The sequence below is a fragment of the Mauremys reevesii genome, linkage group 9, assembly GCF_016161935.1.
Source record: "Mauremys reevesii isolate NIE-2019 linkage group 9, ASM1616193v1, whole genome shotgun sequence".
Classification (NCBI taxonomy): domain Eukaryota; kingdom Metazoa; phylum Chordata; order Testudines; family Geoemydidae; genus Mauremys; species Mauremys reevesii.
Window position 1 is genome coordinate 78910117 of NC_052631.1, and position 21239 is coordinate 78931355.

Sequence of the window (21239 nt, forward strand, 5' to 3'; positions counted from 1 at the left end):
GGCAAAAAATTTTGTTTTTTCCCAACAAAACAAACTTTCAATAGAAAATTTAAATACAATCTTTGTTAGTTTATTTTTGGTTGAAATCTTTTGTGAAAAAAACAAACATTTTCCAACCAGCTCTAGTTGTTACTAGCACTGGTTGAACAGTGAAAAAACAGATTTGGGCATACTCATGAATAAACAGCTCAAACTGATTTCCTGCTATTGGTGGGATCAAATGCTTTGATGTTTGTGAACATTTGGATGGCTGCTGGGAAAATGTTCATGACTCCCGCGACTTTGCAGATTCATCCTGAAAGCCCATAATTTGCTATTCTCATGTTTGTCCTCAGATTGTATAAATCTTTTGCCTTTGTTTTACTAAAGATTTATCCAGTCAGGGAGCAGGGACAATACCATGTGCTTAATCATACTTTATATGCAGCATATAGTCACATGCAACAATTCCCAAATAACTGCATACTGGAAATTACTCATTCAAACTATTAAACAAATTCTTACAAATACTGATTCAATTTTCAACTGACATGAGAGGTTCTTGAATGATTTGGATGCAATGATAAAACCAAAATTTGTCACATGCCATTTGACTAGTTTTTACTTAATTAGTCATCACACTTTACAAAAGGGCTGTGGGAAGAAGCTGGCAGAGTCCTCCTCCCTGTCTTCAATTAGCTCAAGGCTGGCAACTTTAAACTGCCCTGGGAGAATTAGGACTACACTAAGGTTGCCCAGGGGACAGAAGCTGGACCAGACTGAAGTTAGCTTAAGAAACCAGATCAAGGTGTCTGTGGGTTACTTGGGACAATGGGAGGAGCCAGCCCCAGGGAAACACGCCAGGATGCTTTTGGGACCAATGTGCCAGTAGGAGGCCTATACTTGAACCAGTTACTAGTAATCTGACAACATGATACTGACTCAAGTACCAACTCCCTCTGGATCCAGTAATTATGGAAATGTTCATATTAACAGTCTAATATTCATAGCTTGTTTCAGGATGTTAATTGAATAAAATGATCTGCTTTGTATTTGTGATCTGTTCCTTTCCTGTACATCATTTAAGAATGTTTATGGGAAGGTACCATTCTCTGGGTTGATTTTGGAGGGGAAGGGTGTAAATTGTACAAAATTAATGAGAATTAAATTAATTTCACAGTGATCTTCTCCTTGCACTTGGGAAGTTGCACTTTGTATCCCAGGGGTGAACTCTTCCATGAAAATGTTCAGTCTAGGTTTCAGTTCAATTTGGCATATGGGTAACCAAGCCTGGTATATTGTACTTTGGGGTTAGGTGGGAGGAGGGGAGAGTGCTTGAGAGGGAGGGTGTGTCATTAAGTAATATGGAAGGACAGGCCCGCCGACAGCAATTCTGGGCCCCAAGGCAGAACAGTGAATGGGCCCCCTAGAAAGGGATGGCGGAGGTTTTTGGGTGGTGCTGTGCCTGTGCTGGCTGGTGCCCAGCGCTGCTGGGTGTGTTCTTCCAGCACAGCCAGGGCTTCCACATGCCCACCCAGCTGCCTTCGCTGCCGCCGGTTCCACCCTGTGCGCACCTAGGAGACCTGCAGCCCACCTGGGCAATTTAAAAGGGGCAGCAATTGCCCCCACTGTCAGTGGGCCTGTAGAAGGAATACTGCCTAAATTAAGAAAAACAGCAGCAGCTGCCTTTGTCTCTCCTTAGTGTTTTCTTTATTAAAATGTTGTGTATACAGATTCTCTGTCCTTGCTCAATATTTATTATTATTGAATCAATATTTATTATTATTGAAATGGATGTGCAGGTGCTTTTCTTAAGGCAATGAAATGTTCTTTCACTTCTTCACGGTACTTTCTGCTGACATGCTGCTCTATAAGCTCTTAAAGTGACAGTCCTCATGTGACTGCCTCTACCTCCTACAGCAACAGTGGAAGAAAGCTCTCTTCTCAGTCTGTGATGGAGGAATAACACCACTGTCACAAAAGGCTATTAGCACTTGATTCTTTACACAGAAACCAATAGGTGCTGTACACAGCAGGCAGGCTTTAAAAAGGCATCTCCTGACCATTAGGCAGGAGTGAGAATGTACCTGCTGTTACTGATCCAGCTGAAGTGCCCAGATATCTTAGAGTTTAATTAGACATCTGATCAAGTCCTTATCCACTTCCCGTAATGTTATAGAGAATCTGACAGTGACGGATAGAGCTTGGTAATGAGATTATCGGGTTTTTTTAGCCCTTGTACATGTGCAGGGCCAGGAAGTGGGAGGGATAAGGGTGTGGGATGCGCTTTTTTTTTGTATTAAGACTAAAAGGTGGTTTTGGAAGAATGGCAGTGATCATAGGAATGAGACTATTTTAGGCAATGATTCTGAACAACGTCTTCTAAACACTTATCTGTGACTGGTGAAAGAGGTTTCCCTCTGAGATGGTTACTGAGGGTTCTACCTTAGGCAGAATATCCCACAAAAATGTTGGCAGTTAGAGTGCAGGACTTCCCTGATGAATTAAGATGGGTATGATGCATACCTAGAGTACACCCCATAATTGCCCACTTACACCTGTTACCTTCTGGACTCTGCTGCAGTTTTGGTGGACTGGGAGGAGCGGAGTTTCTTGAAAGTGACAATTCATTGAACTCAACAGCAGTGAAAAGTGATGGGTGTTCCAAGTTGGATACATCTGAAGGCTTTTCCATAGTACTAAACTCCCTCTTTCATGGCTCTACTTTTCAGGTGATTCTGTAGTTTTACAGACAGAGATGTGGGGAAGTGTGGGTACCTAGGGGATTGGTTTGTTTAACACCCTGTGCTTGTCAGAGACCCAGCTGTCTCTGGGATGCTGTGCCTCAAAGACTAGCACTTTAAATTTTAGGCCTTCCTTTTTGAAAGGGTTCTTTTGCATTTCAGGGTGTGCATACATAGGCCGGGTGCTTCATTCTTTTCACAGGTCCAGCCCTCTGACAGGGTCTGGCTTTTAAGTGAGCTCCTCTGTATATGAAGTTAATTGTCTGTTTTTATCAAGGAATCCTTGTTTGTATTTGTTACTTATGTTCCTAAATCAATCTTGCTCAGTTATTCCTCAGATTCACCTTATCACACTCAGCATTACTTCCCAGGCAATGGCTGTGGATAGATTATTTGCTAGTAATTGCCATCTGCCTTACAGATAGAGCCTCCTTTGATCTGCTGCCTCACTGAAAAGAACAGGTCTCTTTTTAAACATCATTTATCATGGAAATGGTGCAGTATGGTGAAGGGGTTTTTGGTCAGCAGGAAAGCACTGTCTTTGTCATCATCAAACCACCAGCTTCTCCCTTGTACCCACAAGCAGTCTCAGAAGGAATAACTGATAGACAAATTCATTTCCAGAGTTTATGATCCCTTCTCCTCCCTAAAGGCTTTTAGAAAGACACACATACATCAGGCAGCATCTTTCTGGGCCATTAGAATTGGCCTTAGGGCTGAATGACTTTAATCACCTGCGAAGGGCAGTAATTGGTGATAGACAAAAATCAAAGGATTTCAAGTTTTGTTCAGAGAAACATCCCAAAGTTTCAGTTGCTTCTCCTGACATGTCCAGATGGACTGAGTTTAAAAACTGTGCTACAAATCCCAGTGAGTTTAATGTTTCCTGGGTCTGTTCAGTTTGCCAATAGCTCAAACAGTCTCGACCGCTGAGAAGTCTGGTTGGGGCTGAGACTAGCAAGTGCAGGATTGGTGGTAAAAGCGAATGATCTTTTCAAATCTCCAGGAAAGGTTGGAGTTCTAGTTATACGCTCAGGTGGTTTCTCATTTTCTCAAGGTCGCTTTGCTTGCTTCTGGTAATGATCAAGTCTCTATAGTATCTTAGACTCTGGCCAGACAGAAACTTCATGGTTGTCACTATGCTGCACACTAACCCCTTGCAACTTCATAGCTATAGACGGGAAAAAAATGAGATCCTCCTGCCCCTAAGGCATCGTCTCCTGCCATTTGGGCTTGTGAAGAGTCTCCTCTAACTGTTAGAGGTATAGGGCCTATGACTCATAGCTGAGCAGTTCTGATGATGTCTGCTAGAGAGGAGGGGGGCATGGGTGTACACATGCCAGCTCATTACAGTATTTTCCTCAGTACAGCAAGCAGGAGTGTGTAAGGTAATGCCCCTTTAACAAGAGAAGGTTCTGTGATAGTGGGGGGATGGGGGACCAGAAGGTTCTGTGACAGTTGGTGGAGGGCCTGGAAGGTTCTGTGACAGTTGGTGGAGAGCCTGGAAGGTTCTATGGCAGTTGGTGGGAGCCCGGAAGGTTCTGTGGCAATTCTAGAGAGCTGGAGGGGTCTGAGAAAAGTGCTGTGGCAGCAGCAGGACCTCCTGAGGAAGGGAGGGAAGGTTAACAGGAGTCAAGTAAGGTGTGTGAGAAGAATTGTGTCTGGTGAGCTGTGAAGGAGGGAAAGAGGAGGGTGAAAGGGGCAGCCAACCAAACCAGGCGGAGAGTGAGAGCAGAGAGAGATGCCGAGTGAGAACCCCCTGAGAAGTCGAGCGAGCAGCCGTTGCTGATTCTGTCAATGCAGGATGGGCTGGAACTGCAGCTGGATGACATGCTGGGTTGTAGCTGTATAAAAACAACAACTGCATGTTTGCTATATTGTACAGAGATGCCGCTCCCATCGGTGGGTGGCTGCTTAGTCCTGGGCAGGGCAATATTGCTCCTGAGGTGTTTATGCTTCTGGCTTCATTACTTACAGGAATACCCCAGGATTATAAAATCTGGGAATGCTTTTCATCACTGTTACCCCAAGTGGAAATGAAGTTGGGCCAGGATCCAGCTCCTTTCTGCCAAAGGGTTCAATAGAACTACATCTCCTCACTGAACAAGCTATGTGATGTCACTTCATACATATACCACCTGCTCTGGTCTGCCTTCAGCTTGTGTTACCTGCTCCCTCTTTCTACCTTGCTTTTATGGAACAGCTCTTCTGAGCTGGATGTGCTTCAGTAGGTACCGAAAAATAGGTGCTGCTCACCGATCTCCTTAATTGCTTTTAGTTGTAGAAATATTAAAGAGCAAGGTTTAAATGTCAGGAAAAACAATACCAATTACCAGGGTAAGAAAAAAGATACATGTTCTCAAACTAGTAATAGAGGGGAATTGTAGAAAGGAGTCCTAAGTAAAAGACTTCTCACATAACAAGCTCTGGCTTCCTGACAGGTTTGGATTTCCTAATGTTCCTCTCAAGGCTGTTGGTGTCACTAGGCCTAAGTAAACCAAAGTTGTGACTGCAGGCCTGAGTGAACCAGAGGTCTTCCATGCTGTGAACTTTAACCAGCCTAAGATGCTAACAGACAGCAAGCAAAATGTGTAACTGTCAGCTGTCTCAGCTTGCAGATGCAGGAGTTTGAAACAGCAAAAGCGGCGGGGAGGAGGGGGAGAGTGGGGAGCAGGGGCGGCTCTAGGCACCAGCGGGCCAAGCGCCCGCTTGGGGCGGCGTCCTGGGGAGGGCGTCATTTGGCTCCGGTGGAGCTCCCGCCGTCATGCCTGCGGCAGGTCCACCGGAGCCCGGGACGAGCGGACCTGCCGCAGGCATGACTGCGGCGGGTCCCGTCTTCCCGCGGCTCCGGTTGAGCTCCGCAGGCATGACTGCGGCAGGTCCGCTCGTCCGGGCTCCGGTGGACCTGCCGCAGGCACGCCGGCGGAGCTCCACGAGCAAATGCCGCCCTCCCCAGGATGCCGGAGCCGCGGGAAGAGGGGACCCGCCGCGGGACTGGGGAAGGGCGGCGCAGCGCTCCGCGCTGCTTGGGGCAGCCTACTTTGTAGAGCCGCCCCTGGTGGGGAGAAAAGTCTACATGTGCCTGGGCCGACAAGGCCAAAGATAAGCATGCGAATGGGAACTTTTCTAACACGCTGAGATGTAATGTTTAAAGTAACTGCTGTTGGGAAGGGAGGGGTGAGGGGGAAAACCGAACAAAAGGCTTACACAAACAAGGCGGTTATAAATGCTGGGACCCCGCCTGCGAGCGGGTGTGCAGGATTTGAGAATGCTTTTTCTCCCTGGCACCTTATTTGGGCTCAAATAAACGTTGTTTGCTTCTCCACCCTGGTGTGTTAATTAGTGCGACGCACACCGGGCAACGAACCCCTGCTGTTGCTCCGCCTCGGGCCCTTTGAGCCGGCAACAAGGCTGTTTCACATCTAGAGTTAGGCAAGTTCTCAGAAGAATGTCCATAAATATTCACATAAATGAAAACTGCATTTACTTCAGCTTCCCACAAATATCTGAAAGGAGGAGTTTTCTGGCAGAGAAAACCTCAAATTTTAAACGAATATTAAAGAATATTCAGGGAAAGAGCATCTGAACTTGTAAAAGTTAATGCTCATGCTGAAAACTAGTTACTAAGAGTTATGCTCATCCAGTCATGAAAAAGAAGCAATGCCATGTAACCTATATCCAGCCAAAGCAAGTTGTGTTTGTTAGAAAAGCAAATGTACTCACAACACAAACCAGCTGAGAATTCCTCTAAAAAATGTTCTGGCAAATAATTTTGAGTGGTGACTAGAATTGAGAAAATCCTTAGATGCTTGAGGACAATTCACAAGCCGGAAGAAACCAAATTCTTCAAATGACTTGTTCTACCCTAGTCACAAATCAGCACAATCTGAGGCCATGCAAATACTGGGTGAATTATGGGCACTGATTGGTGGAGGGAGATCAGGAGATTCCTGCTGCAAAGGACCTTAGGAAGAGTGCTTATTATTTCCTTTCTCCAGAGTGATAACTGGGGTTAGTGAGTGTGTTTTGGGATGATGGTATCCTTTAAACCTAATGCAGGTCAACGATTAGAGACTAGAACTAACCATAGAATAGCGAACAACAGCATCCAGGTGACAGAGTCTCTTTTGTAAGATGATAGATCCACACTAGGTCTTGAAATCCCTTTGAAGAATTGTCTGTTCCCACAGAAATGTGATTCCTGTAAATCACGTTTTCAACAATGGTATTCATGGAACTTGATGGTTAGCTGGAGCTCTCATATCCTGAAACAAAAAAGCAATTGGCCTTAATTATCTGTCCATTTTGTCATATCCATTCAGCTAGAGTGGGGGGCCTAATGTCACTTAATAGGAGAGCAGTGTGCAAATGACCTGAAAAGGAGGAAATGGGGGAGAGATGGACAGGAGAAGAATTGGTGTTACCTCCAATAATGTCACCTGCCCACCACTTGGCAATGAGCTGAGTTATTCATAGGAAGCAGGGGCGGCTCTACAAAGTAGGCTGCCCCAAGCAGCGCGGAGCGCTGCGCCGCCCTTCCCCAGTCCCGCGGCGGGTCCCCTCTTCCCGCGGCTCCGGCATCCTGGGGAGGGCGGCATGGAGCTCCCGCCGGCATGCCTGCGGCAGGTCCACCGGAGCCCGGACGAGCGGACCTGCCGCAGTCATGGCTGCGGAGCTCAACCGAGCCGCTGGAAGAGGGGACCCGCCGCAGGCATGACTGCAGCAGGTCCGCTCATCCCGGCTCCGTGGACCTGCCGCAGGCATGCCGGCGGGAGCTCCACCGGAGCCAAATGACGCCCTCCCCAGGATGCCGCCCCAAGCGGGCGCTTGGCCCGCTGGTGCCTAGAGCCGCCCCTGATAGGAAGGCACTGGTAGAGGGGGGAATCTGTGATGTCACAGTCTCACCAGTTCACAAAGTACAGCTCATAGACTAGCAGTGGGTGGAAAAGGGAAGGTGTCAATGAGAAAAAGAGAACCAGAGAAAGAGGAGAATCACATGAACAAGGAGAGACATAGGCTAGGGAAGCTAAGAGACATGGAGCACTTATGGGACAGCTCAGTAACTGTGACATTCTCCTAGCATCTCTCTAGTTCTCATGTGAACATTAAGTAAGGTGGAACCTGATGAAGATGCTGCTGGGCACCCAGTGATGTGGTACCACACAGCACCACTGGCAATAGAAAATGTAGCTGAACTTCAAGTGTTTTTGTAACAATTGGCTAAGCTCTGAGTGATGAGTTGGATCACAGAAACCCCCTTGGGGTTGCCAACTGATGTGCCAAGTCTACTTCTGCACCTGCTTTCCCTGCCAGATTGGGACTTTAGCACCCTGTCTTGTTGAGCCAGACATGCCAGTCTGCTCCAACACAGACCCAGGGTCTGAACCATGTGCCCCAAAGCTGCAGACTTAATTGAAAGCAGGTTAAGAAGTGTTTCTGTTTTTAACACTTAGATGCTTAACTTTCAACCCAGTTAAAACCCCAAATAAATTCATTTTACCCTGTATAAAGCTTATACAGGGTAAACTCATAAATTGTTCGTCCTCTATAACACTGATAGAGAGATATGTACAACTGTTTCCCCTCCCCCCCCAGGTATTAATACATACTCTGAGTTCATTAATAAGTAAAAAGTGATTTTATTAAATACAGAAAGTTGGATTTAAGTGGTTTCAAGTGGTAACAGAGAGAACAAAGTGAATTACAGGGCAAAATAAAATAGAACATGCAAGTTTAAGCCTAGTACAATAATAAAACTGAATACAGATAAAATCTCACTCTCAAAGGTGTTTTAATAAGTTTCTTTTACAGTCTGGATGCCTTCCTAGTCTGGGCACAATCCTTTCCCCTGGTACAACCCCTGTTCCAGCTTAGGTGGTAGCTAGGGGATTTTTCATAATGGCCGCCCCTTTTGTTCTGTTCCACCCATTTATAAATATTTTGAATAAGGCAGGAATGTTTTGTTCCTCTGGGTTCCCACTCCTCCTTTTCAATGAAAAAACACCAGGTTAAAGATGAATTCCAGTTCAAGTGACATGATCACATGTCATGGTAAGACCCCAAGCCTTCATTCCTCCCAGTCTGATCCACAGGAAGGCCTGCCTGCAAACAGAGCCATCCACAGTCAATTCTCCTGGTTGATGGGAGCCATCAAGATTCCGAACCACTATTAATGGCCTACACTTTGCATAATTACAATAGGCCCTCAAAGTTATATTTCATATTTTTAGTTTTAGATACAAGAGTGATACATTTATACAAATAGGATGACCATATTCAGTAGATTATAAGCTTTGTAATAACAACTTACAAAAGACTTTTTGCATGAAGCATATTTTGGTTACATTATGTTTACACTCAATAGCATATTTTCATAAAATCATATAGAGTGCAACCTTACACTATGATCCTAGGAAATTTGGAATCCTATTGGATACATGCACAATGCAACCCTCAACAGCCAATCAGAATCTTTCTTTCATAATACCCATTTAAGAAATAAATATATCTGTCCCAAATTCTTCCCTTCTCTCTAGTAACTAGGGTGAGTCATAGAGACTCTTGAGCACTCCCAGAATCCCTCCAGTCTGACTACATAAATGCTCCAGCAAGATCTTTAGAACTGGACAAGCAAACAAACAAAAACAAAAAAAGAATGGGACAGCCCAAGGAAAATGCATCTTAGAATCTAATTTGGATCTCTCTAGTTCCTTCTATATTCAAACTGCCCTAACAAGATTGGTGCCAGTCCTAGAGGTGGTGGCTGTGTCTATAGGAGCAAATGCAGCAGCTCCTCTGTGCTCTAGATAGCACATATGTTACAACTGCATATTTTTATATATACTTCCCTTTATAGTACAAGCTTCTTCCCAGAGATTTGGACATACATTGAGTGAAAGGTCAGGCATATGGAGAGACCAGATGGGAAGTAACAGTCGTTTGGAGGGGGTGACACGTGGTTAAAGGCAGCTTTGGCTCTTAGAACCTGATTTTCATTGATACAGGATTGTAGGTCAAGACACTGGGGTGATCCTTACTCATTCTGGAAAGAGCCATGGCATGGGCTGTTTAACTTTCACCTGAACCACTCCCAGGAATAGGCAGGAAGGGTCTGGGTTTTGTGTCTCCTCGAGTTCAGACTGGTATATACAGCTAGCTAAATGGCTGGCTGGAGGCTAGACAGACAGATCATTTGATAAAGATATAAAACTAAATAGAGGGTAAATGGAGGGTAAATCTCTAGAACTTCCCACTGAGGTGTTAGTATTAAGCATTGTAAATATATTGAAATCAAAGAGCCAATAAAACATGCAAATAGCTGTGTCTCTGTCTCTCCTTCTCCTGTCCTGCCTCTTTCTCCTTTCCTCTGATTATCCTTCTCTCTCTCTTCCTTCCTGTACCTCTTCTTTTGTCTCCTGTGTGTTTGTTCAGGCAGGGGAGTGATTTTTTAAAAGGCATTTTTGTGGTTCTGGGCAGCAAATCAAAAAATCTTCTTTTGTTCCCTTTGCCCCTCTGCCCCCCAGCCCCCTGTTCCAAACATGTCATCTCAAACCAGCCATCAAAATAAACACTAATTAAGATATTTTCAGTGATGTTCAGCGTCAGAAATTACCAGCCCCACAAAAGGGATGCTGCTGTGCAGCGATTCATGGTGTCAGTTGATCCTTTTGTGGTTGTTGTAATAAAATATACCTTTTCCCCATCTTCTGTTCTGCCTTTCACTCTATTATGCTCAGCTCTGTGGGCTGGGGCCCATATGGAAAAGTACTATAGTCTCTCTAGACTGTTCTGTGTATAGAGGTGAAACCTGTGACAAATAGAAACTGCAATGAGAATGTTATGTAATGATTCAACTATAACGTGACAACCTATTTTAAATACATTAAAGTATCTCATATCCTCAATCCCCCATGGGGGATCTGAGATCTTGCCTTGCCCATTGGGCCTGCTGTGGTGGGATGATACATACATGCTCAAACCTCACAGGGGGAAGGACTGCATCATTCTTTGTCCCCTCCTAAGGCCAAGCATAGGCTCTAGGAATCTGCATTCAGCTCTCCTCATCTGGCTCTTTCATTCATTCATTCATGCCCGTCACCCCAACCGGGGTATGGGCCGCCAACCACAGATCTCCATAGTCTTCTATCCTGGGCCATTCGCTCTAGCTGGTTCCAGGTATAGCCCATTTTTTTGCTATCAACCTGAAGGTCGCGTCGCCAGGTATTTCTTGGGCGGCCTCTTTTCCGCTTGCCTTGGGGGTTCCACTGCAGTGCCTGTCTGGTGATGTTGGTTGGCTGCTTGCGTAGTGTATGTCCTATTAGAGTATCCATAGTCTATACAAGTGTGTGTGTCTGTCTGTCTGTCTCTCTGTCTTTCAGATGAGTCCTTACACCTAAGGCCTGGTCTTCTCTGTGTGGATATTATCCTTTAATTTAAAGATGGAAAAAGCCCTGCTAGACCACCCAGTCCATCACCTGGGTACATGCGAACTAGTGCTTTGCCCAGTTTAGTTTAAAAGTCCTAAGTGACATAGACTCCACCTCTTCCCCAAGAGAGACTATTTCCCAGCCCGATACAACTCATTGTTATGAAACTGATGCTGATATTCAGACTTCATTTTTCCTTGAGAAAAATGTCATACAATTCCTCCTTACACACCTTTATTACACCCTCAATAATTCCTACCCTTTGTGTCAAAACCTTTCAGATATTTGTACACCATTATCATTTCTCTTGATCATTGCTTACCCAAGCAAGATTGATCTCATTTTTTAAATGTTTCCATATAAATTTTGAAGCCCTGGTTCATTTGTTTGGCTCTTTTTTCTTTCAATTTGTCAGTATCGTGTTAATAATGAGGTGCCCAAAAGTGAACACAATATTCCAGATGGATTCACATCAAGACATCACTGATGCCGCTCTGGTCTGTGATGACTGTATATTAAGCCTAAATTATATTGTCTTTTTTTGTTGCCTTATCTGTCATATTGAAACTTTTTTCTAATTTGCTGACCACTACCACTCCTAAAGCTGTCTTCCTATTACTGCATACTTGGTTTCTCCCTCCTTTGAGATGTGTGTTTTAGATTACTTTTCTTCTGGATAGGTTAACTTATATTTTTTTCTACTAGGATCATTTTATTTTCTGCACATTTCTAAGAACATAAGAATGGCCATACTGGGTCAGATCAAAGGTCCATCTAGCCCAGTTATCCTGTGTTCCAACAGGTTTCAGAGTAGCAGCCGTGTTAGTCTGTATCTGCAAAAAGAACAGGAGTACTTGTGGCACCTTAGAGGCTAACAAATTTATTTGAGCATAAGCTTTCATGGGCTACAGCCCACTTCATCGGATGCATGTAGTGGAAAATACAGTAGGAAGATATATATATACACAGAGAACATGAAACAATGGGTGTTACCATACACACTATAAGGAGAGTGATCAGTTAAGGTGAGCTATTATCAGCAGGAGAGAAAAAGAACTGTTTGTAGTGGTAATGAAAATGGCCCATTTCCAGCAATTGACAAGGCGATGGGAAGAAATGTGTGTGTGTGTGGGGGGGGGAGGAATAAGCATGGGGAAATAGTTTTACTTTGTGTAATGGCCCATCCACTCCCAGTCTTTATTCAAGCCTAATTTGATGGTGTCCAATTTGCAAATTAATTCCAATTCAGCAGTCTCTCGTTGGAGTCTGTTTTTGAAGTTTTTTTGTTGTACTATTGCGACTTTTAGGTCTGTAATAGAGTGGCCAGGGAGATTGAAGTGTTCTCCAACTGGTTTTTGAATGTTATAATTCTTGACAAAAAACATTGCTGGACCTAGCTAATATACGCAGCGCCTCTCATCTTAGCATTCTCTGTAAATATCATTAACATGCAGTTTATACCCTCTACCAGATCATTAAGGAAGATGTTAAATAATGACCCCTGCAATACCCTACCAAACACTTTTAAGCCCTCACAAAGAGCCACTATCCATAACGTGATATATTGCCATTTATCCTCCATTCAGCCCTCAACTGTTCATATTCAAGCCAATTTACATTAAATTTGAGAATGGTCTCATGAGATACTGTACCAATTGCTAGTAATATCCAAATATATTGCATCTACAACTTCTTCTCATTCCTTGATTAGGTTATATTTAGAAAAACAAAATGTATCTGGAAAAGCCAATTGTTTGTAAATTCATATTGCAATACCTCATGTTTCTGTTAACCTCTGGATATTTTAATGTTTTTTTCCTTAATAATTGTTCCACTATTTTATTAGGAATAGAAGTTACATGTATGAAACAACTGTCAGGATCACTCTGCTTTCCTTTTTTGAAGATCAGTAGTGCTGTTTCTCTGGTCTTCTGGTGCCTTCTCCATAACTTTTTAAAAATAATTGAGCTCACTGTGCTCAATTCCCATTATCTTCAATCGGAGCCGAGGGTGCTTAGCACTTTCCAGGATCCGGTCCTTTGCTAGCTAATTCCCATATATCCTAGGAAGTATATGACCCAGACTACCTGATTTGTATACAACCAGATTTTCTGAGTATTGTTTTACCTGCTCTTTATTGATAGTTATTTTTTACAAATTCTTCCCTACTTCCTTGTCCAAACTTATTTTGTCTTGCTGAAAACAGATTAAAATAATGAGTTCAGTATCTCTCATCCATTTATGAGTAATTAGTTCAAATGTCATTAATGACCTACTTTCCCTCTAGTACTCTTCCCCCAGTATATTGGCAAAAACATCTCTTAGGTCTTGATGCAAGAAAGCATCCTTATTCCGGACAGAATTTAAGCTCATGTTCAATTCTCACTCAAGCTATCATGTGCTTAGAGCTGTATATGGATGAACTTCAGCATGTGCTAAGTGCTTTCTTGAATCATGGCCCTAGACTAGTGGTTCTTAACCAGGGGTACATATACCCCTGGGGGTATGCAGAGGTATTCCAGGGGGGTACATCAGCTCATCTAGATATTTGCCTAGTTTTACAACAGGGTACATAAAAAGCACTAGCGAAGTCAGTGCAAACTAAAATTTCATACAATGACTTGTTTTATACTGCTATATGAACTATACACTGGCATGTAAGTTCAATATTTATATTCCAATCATTTTATTTTAGAATTATATGGTAAACATGAGAAAGTAAGCAATTTTTCAATAATAGTGTGCTGTGATTTTTATATTTTTATGTCTGATTTTGTAAGCAAGTAGTTTTTAAGTGACGTGAAATGGGTAGAGTAGTCTGGAAAGGTTGAGAACCACTGCCCTAGACTCCTTTATCCTTTTGGCGTTATTCACTAATCTTATCTTATGCTGCCCTTATTTTTTTCTCTGGAAACTCTAATCAACTATACTCTTGTTCGATTGTCCTTTCTCATGTGCTTTCTCTGATATGGACATTTTTAACCTCAAAGTCATGAGTGGCCCCTTGTGAAGCTGTTGATTCTTGTTTCTTGCATTCTTCTTTTTCAATAGAATTGAAGCTAACTGTGCCTTAATCATCCTGTCTCTGAAAACTGCTTATGGATTTTGATACTTCCTCCCATTGAGCGTTAGTCTCTAGATTTCTCACGTCCGTAAAATGTGCCTTGAATCTAATACCCTCATATTGCTGCTGCATTTGGTACCCCCTCCATTCCTTAATTTTATGATTCAAGTAGCACATGACTACTCGTTCCAACATTCAGTGTTATTTTCACCTTCTCACTCAGTTCCTCCCTAACACTCAGTAGATGATCCAGAAAGTTTTCTCTTGTGGTTGGAGTCTCTGGGCCAAATTCAGAGATGATGAATAAGGTGGTGTGGGTTAAGCACCCTTAAATCTATCTACACCCACTCTATCAATGTGTAATTGATATAACTTACATGGCAAGAAGCCAGGAAAAAGTAGACATTAACTTAGGATGTGGCCATTTAAATTTACATCTTCTTCCAGTTAATCAGTGTGTAAATTACATCATCTTCGATACCCAGCATATCCATGGAGAGGGTATCGGTAAGTCTCAAGGAGTCTTAATGCCAGAAAGTTTAAGTTACTGTAACGGAAACTTATTTACATCACCTTACATCTCTGAATTTGGTCCTCTGGTTTTGGGTCATTGGTTTTCTGCTGCCTTTTTGGCTGGCTACACTTGTTATCCAGCAAGTACCTAGGTAGTCTGAATCTCTGCAAGTCTTTTGTCCAGGAATGTTAAAGATCCCATGAAAGACGGTGGGGTTTATAAAGTGTACTGGTCCAAATTCACCTTCTGTCCCATTGTACATCATATGGCATGTCAAGCCCCTTTTGGAGAAGCTGTATTTTAGAGATGTGTGCTGTGATTCTTCTTTCTATATACCATTGACTGAAAAGTGACATTGGATCAAATGTACTGTGTGAATTATCATTAGAAGGGTTCAGGTGTGTTAGGTCCTACCCATTTCCTCACAGGAAAAAGCAACTGGGAAAAACCTATTAGGTCCCATCTAGTTCATACTGTTGGGACCCGTTCAGGGTGATTCCTTAAGGTGCTGTGTCTAAGTAAGCTTTAAATAACTCAAGCAATGGGCTTTCTCCATTTCCCTTGGGAGATTATTCCAGTCTACCTACTAGATTTAACAATTAAGCAATTTCCCCAGGTTTTCAGTCTAAATTTTCTTTTGTTCAGTTTTATCACATTACTCCCTTACTATAAAATTCCTCAGGTAATTTAAATATGAAGTGACTTTGGAATACAATAATGTAGATCATTACTTGATGGGAAAGTGTTTGTTCATTATGGGAAACAGTGGGCTGCACAATGCTGAAGGAGATGGAGAAGCAAGTTACAAGAAGGCAGAGGTATGTCACAAGCGTATTGGAGTCCATTGAAGTGTGTAAAGGAGCTCCTTCCCTGTCCCTTTGGAATGAAATAAAACATTTCAGGAATAATAGAAAGGCATTTTGGGGTGAACTCCCACACTCTGTACCCAGGAATAGCAGTGGAGTTTTTTATTAGATTAAAAGGGGAGGAATGGGATGGGGCCACCGTGTATATAGAATAGTGTGACACAGGGCAGGTCCTAAACACAAACATTCTGAGAAACATGGCAATAAAGTGACAGCTCTATCTGTCCTTATAACTACCCTCTGGCTGTAGAAAAAGTTTCTGAGTATGTGCAAGAGAAAATCCCCAGGCTGGATTAGAGAGACTCCTCAGCTAGAAAGAGGGCACTGCTCTGTTTTACAGACTTTGTGAAGAGGAGCTGAGACCCCCCAAAAACTTGTTACTGATTCATATATATATATGAATATATTCCAGGATTGTCGCTGTGTGTCCCTTTGAAGCCTAGTATATGTGTTGAGTCAGTGTGAAGCAACAGAAACAGCTGTTGAAAGGGTTTTTTTTGTTCAGAATATCAGTAGGTTCAATTATCACTGGGATTTGAGGTCTGTTACCATTCACTTTTTAAGTTCTCAGCCATTTTGATTTTACGAATTAAATCTGTGTATCAGCAAGGTATGTCTCTATGTCATGTCAAGAGTACTAGGTCATTGTGATATCAGAGGTAACTTAACCAATCACCACCCACACTCAACAGCTAATTTGCATGCAATGATTTTGTTGGTGTATGAAGAATACACAGATGGTGAATTACTTCTTGGTCCAGTTGCCACACCCATGCGACAACACAAGCTTTCAGCTATTAGTTTAATATATAAACCAGCTGTCCTTCCTCAAAACTTCAAAGGCAAGAAGAACAGCCTTTTTCTGCCACAGCAGCTGAGAGCTGGCTACGTCCTGCATCGTTTCTTTTGTATCTAGCATCCCCTATGCTGTACACATGCTGTGTGCTTGTGTTTTTGTCTGTATTCCATGCATGTTTTTGCATCTGTGAAGCATAAGTAAACCTCTTACATAAAATTCTGTATTTCTGTTGTGTGTGTTTATATTTGCACCCCATGCATATGTGTTGCATCCATGCTCTTGGCATGGAATCTTATAAAGAATAGGCTTTCCTAATGTGTGTCATGAGAATCTTTTGGACAGGTGGGAGTGCTTGTTCCATCACAGCTTGATCTCTTGCTATCATGGTAAAATGTATGAACTCTAGCTGTTGCTCCTAACAGGTGCTCCTGAGCCAAGAGTTATCATGATACCATAGATAATGGAACATAGCAAGTTGGTCTCCACTTTTGGTTAAGGAGGAGAATTGAAAATGTGGATGCTAAACAAGTCATCAGGTTTCTCGTTTATCCCTTTACTGCACTTAAACTTATTGGCTGAAGAAGCCACCAAATTGGAACTTCACAGACAGACCCTTAAACTTCCCTGTAGCCCCCTCCCCCAATTCCAATTCAGGACCCTCTTCTTTTTCACTGAAATGAAATGATGTAAAGGACAAGGCTAGAGTGACCATACATCCCATTTTGGCTGGGACAGTCCCTTTTTTAAGCCCTGTCCTGGTCATCGTGACTTTTTTGGCAAATGGGACAAATGCCCAGTTTTGTCAAAAAATGGGGTGCAAATGAAAGTGTGGGGGGGAGAGGGAGCAGTAATGCCAGCCCTGAGCAAGGGGGGAGGCAGGACTCAGGGAGGGGCAGCAGACAGGGCTTGGCCGAGCAGTGACACCAGCTCCAGCCTGGGGCAGGCAGAGTGAGTGGTGAGTGGCAACACCAGCTCCAGACTCACGCAAGGGGGGCAGGCAGGGCTCAGGTGAGCTGCGAAACCAGCCTCACGTGGGGAGGAGAGGAGAGGAGAGGAGAGGGGAAGGGAGGGCTCGGGTGAGCAAATCGAGCCAGGCCCGCGCACTGTCCTGTTTTCCCTTTCAGAAATATGGTCACCCTAGACAAGGCCTCAAGGGTGTGTGAGTGGCCCCATGCTGAAGTGTGCGTCCAGTGGTAAAAGTTAAGTTAAGAAGCAGAAAGGCAAAGAAAGTGAGACAGCAAGGAAAGGATGATTTAATTCCTACCCCTGTGTTACCAAGAGGCAATGGGCAGGATTTGATGGTGTTCATGAATATCCACTTCATTCACGCTTCCAACTGCTTTTTAAATCCTGAGAAGGACTTACAAAGCTTTGGATTTTAAATGTCTTTTTTGGAGGAAGGGTGGGGGTTCCATTTCATTAGCTGCACCTGCCCAATTCATTCGCCTCCTGGCAATTTCTTATAAATCCTCATTCCCACCCCCTGCCAAATCAAAAATAGCAAATCTTTTTCTATTTCTGCTAAAGAATAACTAACATCCTTTCCTTGGAGATGGTTCAGTTGTACTGTTCTCAGTCCAAAAGTGAGATTTTATTTTTCCCCAAGGGGAAAATTTAGCAGAAGTCATTCATTTTGTAAGCAACAGTGAAGATGTACTTTCCTGTTCTTGTGACCTGATTCCTGCCCGCCCCCCCCCCCCCGCCCATGCCAGTGGTTCTCAAACTTTAGTAACCCAAGGACCCCCATTTTGATTTAAAATTTTGCCTTGGACTCCCAAGCCTCCTGTTCAGCCCTAGGCCCTGTCCCCTCTCCACCCCTTCCTCCAAAGCCCCATCCTTGCCCCATCTCTTCCTGCCCCCAATCCACCTCTGCCCCTCCTCTTCCCCACCTCTTTCCACTCCCTGGCATACAGGAGGCGCCAAAAGGGAGGGAGGAGTTGATCATTGGGGCCCATGGACCCCCTGGAGTACTGTCACAGACCCCCAGGGGTTCGCAGACACCAGTTTGAGAACAGCTGCTCGATGCAGATAATTCTGATCTTTCACTGATCTTTGACAGAGAAATAGTCCTCCTTGAGCTACAGTGCTTCTGCTTGGTTAGAGATATATGACTTTGCATTTGTCCATCTGTCAGAAAATTCCAGTAGCAGGAGAAATAGTAAAAATCTGCCATTAGGCAGCATATTTATATAGCACATGAATACACAGCTATGTTTTTGTGTAGGTCATGTATTTACAGTCTTCAATAACAATAAAGATGTACCAGCTAGCCTTTGATTGCTTGTTAACGACCGATTGTACCTTAGGCCCTCATTTTCAGAAGTACTGAGTATGCACAACTCCAGCTGAAATTAGTAGGATCAGCTAAAATTCAACACCTCTGAAAATCACACCCGTAATTTTCCTGGGTTATTTTGATACGCCAAGGCTGGCGGATACTGGTAAGTTCTACAGCTGCATGGTTTGGGATGGATATACCAAGTGCACATGGGTAGAAAAATGCACTGTTCAAAGACTGTTGGGAGGCACAAGCTTTTTCTTCTCTTTCCCTTTAAAAAACAAACCCCCAAAATTATATACAAAAATTATTACAACATTAAGGTTGAAATCTGCAGTGTTAAAATCAAAGTCAGGAAATGCCAAAGTTAACATACCAATGATAGTGCTAATTCAGCTAAATTGCAGAGCTGTAGTGTGTGCTAGTTGTTTTTCTTTGTAATTGTGTAGCTTCATACATTACTGGGTATAATAACTATTAAGAGCCATCCACAAGAGATACAGGATGTTCAACACTCCAGATGTTCCTACCACTGCTGCTGGAATCCTAACTTTTGCATTTCTAGACATTGACTTTTTCAGTGCACCCTTCATGTAATGTTAAATTACTTTCTTTAGAAATTATTCTGGTTCTGTTGGATCTATTTTCTCTTTCCACTGTTTACTCTTCTTCACAAGGGATGTTTCTTAAGAATTTACCTGCTGCTTATTTCCTACCTGAAGTATCATCTTGTGACACTGGACGTGTCCATGGCAACCAATTATGTTGTCATGTGCAGAGATTAAAGTCTGCCAGTTTCCATGGGCACTTCATCCAGGTGAGGAAAAGTAGAAATTGCTATTTGCTTAGAAATGGGATAGGCAAATGGAAAGAATGCAAAAGACAGGTAGCTTGTACCTGTTAAAGGTAAACTACTTCCTGGCACAAAAGACAAAGGGGTCATTAAGCTTGTTGTGACGTGTTTGATAAAATCTCTTGTAAATGTGTCTCTGTTCTTGATGCTTAATTTTCTGACTAGAACAAATGATGGAAGACACAAGAGGAAGTCACTGATGCTATAATGCAATTTTCTATTCCCCAGCCAACTTACTTAGAATAATTACTTTTGTTGCAATATAACTCATTGTGGTAAGTTATAAATCCTCCCACCTAAAGAGAAAATAACTCTTTCTTCTTTCCCCCCAGCATTTTTTTCCTTTCTGAATTAAGATATCAAATAAAAATGGTAAGTGGACTCACTCATTAGCTTAAATCAAATCTACAAGTTTAACTTGTGTTCAGGATTCTAACTTCTCCTTAAGTGCCTAACAAACTAATTTAGCTAGCATGGTAGTGGGTAATACAACACTGCTATACCCCTGTGTTTTCAGGGAAATCTCTGCAGACCTTCAGTTTATGAGTATTTTATTTTCCAGTTTGCAAATATCAAAGGATCTCAAACTAGGTTACTTGCAGGTTTGTTAAATGCCATACTTATAAGAGGCTAGAGCAGGGGTCGGCAATCTTTCAGAAGTAGTGTGCCGAGTCTTCATTTATTCACTCTAATTTAAGGTTTTGTGTGCCAGTGATACATTTTAACATTGTTAGAAGGTCTCTTTCTATAAGTCTATAATATATAACTAAACTATTGTTGTATGTAAAGTAAATAAGGTTTTTAAAATGTTTAAGAAGCTTCATTTAAAATAAAATTCAAATGCAGAGTCCCACCCCCGACCAGTGGCCAGGACTCAGGCAGTGTGAGTGCCACTGAAAATCAGCTTGCGTGCCGTACGTGCCATAGGTTGCCTACCCCTGGGCTAGAGTTTTGGCTTGAATGTTATCTGTTTTTAGCATTCAGCTCAACAGCAAAAGAAGTGGGTCCACAGGCCTGCCGCTGCTTCTCTAAACTCAGGCTTGAGGTGTCATCTTTCTCACATTATCCATGTCTTAGGCAGATGTGAAACAATGAAAGATAACTTGAGAACTTTGCTTGAAGCATTTTCAAAAGGAAGGAAGAAGTGAGGGAAAGAAAGCTCCCTCTTACCTCTTGCTCTCAAGGGACCCTCCCATTCTCTTAAGTAGAGAAATGGACTTCTGTAGATTAGAAGAATATCTAATGGAGAAAATGCCTGGAGGACTGTCTATAGCCCAAGAGTTTGATTTAGTGCTGACAGCTGCTCATCTCTTCAACCATAGGACTGCCGCAGCAGCAACAGGAGGAAAAGCTGAGCCTGCAGCAATCTTTATAGACTCTCACTGAGGCATCTCATGCTATGGACAGAAAGCAGGGTGAGAGAACTGTCTTTCGGAGACTGTTTATCTCTAACAGTTAATAGGGACACCATACTTAAAAATCAAGGTGAGCCATTTCAAACAGGAGCAGGCTATGGATATGAACCAGACAGTGAAACGATTAGCCAGCAGGGGGAGATATTGGTCCATATTTGAATGCCGTAGCTAGCATGTCTCAGTAATTTAGCAGGGAAAAACGTAATACAGGAACCCTAGGGCAGTATTATTGGTATTGAAACACAGATAAAGATCAAAGTTGTACAAGAGTAACTGATGAAAACAACATATTACAAAAATA

General features: G+C 42.9%; 1 protein-coding gene and 1 long non-coding RNA gene across 16 annotated transcripts in view; one reads left to right on the top strand and one right to left on the bottom strand.

The window, feature by feature from the left end:
* Positions 1–1681: 1681 nt before the first annotated feature.
* On the bottom strand, positions 1682–7172 carry LOC120372124. The gene is made up of 3 exons (XR_005584742.1): positions 7148–7172; positions 6809–6988; positions 1682–4567 (listed from the first exon to the last, which is right to left on the bottom strand). It is a non-coding gene; the product is annotated as an uncharacterized LOC120372124 (long non-coding RNA).
* Positions 4259–21239, top strand: part of EFNB1 (ephrin B1) — a 143469-nt gene continuing 126488 nt past the window's right edge. For 6 of the 15 annotated variants that reach the window (XM_039488883.1, XM_039488884.1, XM_039488881.1 and 3 more), the window contains exons 1-3: positions 19493–19576; positions 19856–19895; positions 20846–21008. The gene's annotated coding sequence lies outside the window, so the exon portion shown is untranslated. The other 9 variants (XM_039488886.1, XM_039488890.1, XM_039488887.1 and 6 more) reach the window with 8 other exon arrangements.